Source organism: Lampetra planeri, unplaced genomic scaffold (assembly GCF_965212315.1).
Source record: "Lampetra planeri unplaced genomic scaffold, kcLamPlan1.2.h2 scaffold_181, whole genome shotgun sequence".
Taxonomy (NCBI): domain Eukaryota; kingdom Metazoa; phylum Chordata; class Hyperoartia; order Petromyzontiformes; family Petromyzontidae; genus Lampetra; species Lampetra planeri.
In genome coordinates, this window is record NW_027614551.1 from 132,501 (window position 1) to 137,130 (window position 4,630).

The 4,630-nt window shown below is 51.6% G+C and overlaps 1 long non-coding RNA gene across 1 annotated transcript in view; it reads left to right on the forward strand.

Moving 5' to 3' along the window:
• The window catches only part of LOC144739957 (uncharacterized), a 6,738-nt gene extending 2,557 nt beyond the window's left edge, over window positions 1–4,181 (forward strand). The window contains exons 2-3 of the long non-coding RNA XR_013589545.1: window positions 2,365–2,385; window positions 3,815–4,181. This is a non-coding gene — a long non-coding RNA (uncharacterized LOC144739957). The remainder of the gene's footprint in view (window positions 1–2,364; window positions 2,386–3,814) is intronic.
• The last annotated feature ends 449 nt before the right edge of the window (window positions 4,182–4,630 follow it).

Here is a 4,630-nt window from a genome sequence, read left to right on the forward strand (position 1 = left end):
GTGAGTGCGTGGTTGGGTGATAGTGTGAGTGTTTGGGGGCGTGTTTTAGTGTGTGTGGGTAAGTGGTTGAGTTATTGAGTGAGAGGGTTAGTGAGTGAGTTAGTTTCAGTGAGTGACTCAATGGTCAGTGAGTTGTTGGGTGAGTGGTTGGGTGCGTGATTGAATGAGTGGTTGGGTAAGTGAGTGGTTGAGTGAGTGAATCGTTGGATGAGTGACTGGATGAGTGAGTGACTGGGCGAGTGAGTGGGCGAGTGAGTGAGTCATTCGTTGGGTGAGTGAAAGACTGGGTGAGTGACTGGGTGAGTGAGTGGGCGAGTGAGTGAGTCAATCGTTGGGTGAGTTGCTGGGTGAGTGAGTGACTGGGTGAGTGAGTGACTGGGTGAGTGAGTGAGTGACTGGGTGAGTGAGTGACTGGGTGAGTTTATGTGTGAGTCAGTGACTGGATGAGTTGCTGGGTGAGTGAGTGACTGGGTGAGTTGATGTGTGAGGGAGTGAGTAAGTGACTGGGTGAGTTGCTGGGTGAGTGAGTGACTGGGTGAGTTGCTAGGTGAGTTGCTGGGTGAGTGAGTGACTGGGTGAGTGAGTGAGTGAGTGACTGGGTGAGTTTATGTGTGAGTCAGTGACTGGATGAGTTGCTGGGTGAGTGAGTGACTGGGTGAGTTGCTGGGTGAGTGAGTGAGTGACTGGGTGAGTTGCTGGGTGAGTGAGTGACTGGGTGAGTTGCTAGGTGAGTGAGTGACTGGGTGAGTGAGTGACTGGGTGACTGAGTGAGTGAGTGACTGGGTGAGTGAGTGACTGGGTGAGTTGCTAGGTGAGTTGCTGGGTGAGTGAGTGACTGAGTGAGTGAGTGACTGGGTGAGTGAGTGAGTGAGTGACTGCGTGAGTGAGTGACTGAGTGAGTGAGTGAGTGACTGAGTGAGTGAGTGAGTGACTGAGTGAGTGAGTGACTGGGTGAGTGAGTGAGTGACTGGGTGAGTGAGTGACTGAGTGAGTGAGTGACTGAGTGAGTGAGTGACTGGGTGAGTGAGTGAGTGAGTGACTGGGTGAGTGAGTGAGTGAGTGACTGGGTGAGTGAGTGACTGAGTGAGTGAGTGACTGAGTGACTGGGTGAGTGAGTGACTGGGTGAGTGAGTGACTGGGTGAGTGAGTGACTGAGTGAGTGAGTGACTGGGTGAGTGAGTGACTGGGTGAGTGCCGATGCTCCGGATGGTTTAACACAAACAAAGCAACACTCTCCGGGCCATGGCCCGACGTTTCGGGCTATGGCCCTCTTTCACAGCACATTCAGAGCGCTAGAGATGTAGGGCTGTGTTGTTGTTTGTATATTTACATCGCTGCCAACGCAGCAGCAGCAGCTGCGTCAGCATAAGCGGATAGAATGTGAGTCTCTGTACAGTGATGTGTGGGGAGCGGTGGCGCTGTGGTTAGCGCGCCATTTGTTGCTCCGAACCAGGCGAACCGAGTTCCATCCCCGCTCACGACCCCAACAGCGGGTGCCTCCCCCCCTAGGTCGACTCAGCATTAAATGAGTACCTGGTGCGGTGTGTAAGCGAACATCGCCACTGGGGAGACAAAGGCGGTCAGGGCGTGGTGGTGCTGGCCACCCACCCCCTCGTGTGCCTGTGCTACTGCTGCTGCTACTCGCTAACAGCACTTGGCCCCAACAGCCTGCTGAGGCTACACGGGGGACCTTTGTGTAACGAGCAGGAGACTGGTCACGCAGTGTAATTGTGAATAATGTGAGAGTTTGTGTAAATTTGTGGTTTAATTTCATAAACTGTTGCACGGTAGTGGGCACCACCCCTGCTCCCAAACAGCACTTGCCCCTACAGCCTGTTGAAGGCTACACGGGGGACCTTTGCTTCATGATGTTGAACCCATAACGCAGGTTACGGGGTGGACTGTGTAGCTGTAGTAGGGGTGTGGTGAGTGGTGAGGGTCTCACACTCACTCACCACTCACCATCACCACTCACCATCACCACTCACCATCATCACTCACCATCATCACTCACCACTCACCATCACCACTCACCATCACCACTCGCCACTCACCATCACCACTCACCATCATCACTCACCATCACCACTCACCACTCACCATCACCACTCACCATCACCACTCGCCATCACCACTCACCATCACCACTCACCATCACCACTCGCCATCACCACTCACCATCACCACTCACCATCACCACTCACCATCACCACTCACACTCACCATCACCACTCACCATCACCACTCACCACTCACCATCACCACTCACACTCACCATCACCACTCACCATCACCACTCACCATCACCACTCACCATCACCACTCACCATCACCACTCACCACTCTCCCCTCTCTGTTTTCCAGGTCAACGCAGTAAAGGCAAAGGTGAGCTCCATCTCTGCAGCTCACCCACAACAATCTCACCACAACAACAACAACAACCTCACCCACAACAACAACAACAATCTCACATCGCCATGGTAACACGTGAGCCACACAGCCGGGAGGGACCTGGGTTCGATTCCCAACTCTGACGCCTTCCTGTGAGGAGTGCGAATCGCCCCCCCCCCCCGTCCTACAGACTTAGTGTCAGTGTGTGTGTGTCATAGTGTGTCACAGTGTGTCATAGTGTGTCACAGTGTGTCATAGTGTGTCACAGTGGAGGCCCGTATGCCCAGCCACCGCATGCCTGAACAGCTTTTGTTCGGGCGGGATCGAGGGGGCTAAACGGGCGTGGCACTTGCTAGAGATGAGATGGAGTGATGTGGTACAGGAGGACGTGGAGCTGAGTGGACTTGCCGATGACTGGTACCAGCGGTGTCAAGATCGACCTCTGTGGAGGAGGCTCGTGAAGGACGCTACTGGGCAGTTGGAGGCAGTCGCCCTCCAACAACAACGGAGGGCGGAGGAGCGACGCTCACAACAACGAGCGGAGTGCTGGGTGGATAAATCACAGCAAGTTGGCACAGTAGGGGGCACAGGTGGTGCATCAGCCAGTCATCTCGGTCATCTCAGTCAGTCGACCCGTGGCACCTGGGTCTGCCCCGTGACCTCCTGCCAGCGGGCGTTCGACACTTCACGTGGCCTCAAGGTGCACTTGGCCTGGCACAAGCGTCGTGGTGATGTCACCGCCACTTAGTGGCGAATGGCGGTTGTTATTTACACTATGAGACATCTCCTTTACCAGTGGCAAAATATAGTAATAGACTTTTACTCTTTCAACTGGTACAAAAACTGACACCTTTATACAAGGCATCATGTTTGCAATAACCACAACACAAGCAGTCAAAATGCAAACAAAAAGAAACAAATCTGATAATGATGATGATGTGCACTGTCCTTGAAGTTGATTGGTCCACACCCGAGACAGCTTTTCTTAGAGCCTAGTCTCCATTGGTGTTGGACCAGATGACGCCAAAAGGCGTACAACTCAAAAAAAGCGCACTATCAGAGTATTGAGAGCTCGGGGTTAAGCATTTACACTATAAAGGTGTCAGTTTTTGTACCAGTTGAAAGGGTAAAAAGCTATTACTATATTTTGCCACTGGTAAAGGTGTGTCGGTGTGTCGGCCAAACCCACATTGCAAATGAATTCTGAACAAAAACAAAAAATATTTAATCGCCTGCAAATCCCTCAACCGGGGGATGTCACGAGCATCAGCAGCATCAACGCTTCCAAGCCCCTGACTCCTGCAAACTTGGCAGGACCCTCTTGAAAGCGAGTCACGAGATTCAGTGAGGGTCAAAATCGTAAATAAATATGATGTTGATGATGTTGATGATGATGATGATCAAACGGTCTCCGTTCTTGCAGATTTTGACGATGACGATCTGCTGGGATATGTCAACGAAAAGTGTAAGTGACGCGTGCATGTGTAAACATCCACACTGGGGGAGGAGACAAAGGCGGCCGGGCGTGGTGCTAGTCACAGCACTCCACCACATCGCTAAACTGCTGCTTACTCGCTAACTGCACTTGCCCCAACAGTCTGTTGAGGCTACACGGGGGAGCTTTGTCTTTTTGGGCAGCGTAACGCTGCTGCTGAATAATCACGTGTACAGTATACATAGACTGCATTTGTTTTGAGTCGCAGCACTGCTAACAACACTGGCCCAAGCACAAACACTGGCCCGGTTTCGACGATCAGGGTATCATCAGCAGGCAGGCTTGGCTTGAATCAACGCTGGCACCCCACCCCCGCCCCCCACCCCCCACCCCCCACCCCTCACCCCTCCCACTCTCACAACACTTTAAAATGTTTGACTGAAAACTTTCGTGACTGCAGGAATCCACATTCTTCGGCTCTTTCGGTAAAGTCACGTCGGTAGAAAATAATAAAATCTAAATAATAAAAATTATAAAAATAAAAAATAGTTTTTTTATGAAAACCAAAAACTCACGGTTTTAATAAAATTTGTTAACTTCATAATTTTATTGTTTTTATTTTTTATAATTTTCTATCTACGTGACTCTCACACTTTGTTCGGCAATGTTTGACCGGAGGAATAAATACGAACACGTATTTATTTCACCGCACCACGGGGGAGGCTGCCAACGAGCGGCAACCGCCATTCCGATGAGGATGCGACCTCCCCTCCAACCTCGAGAGAGCGACGAACACGTGGGGCC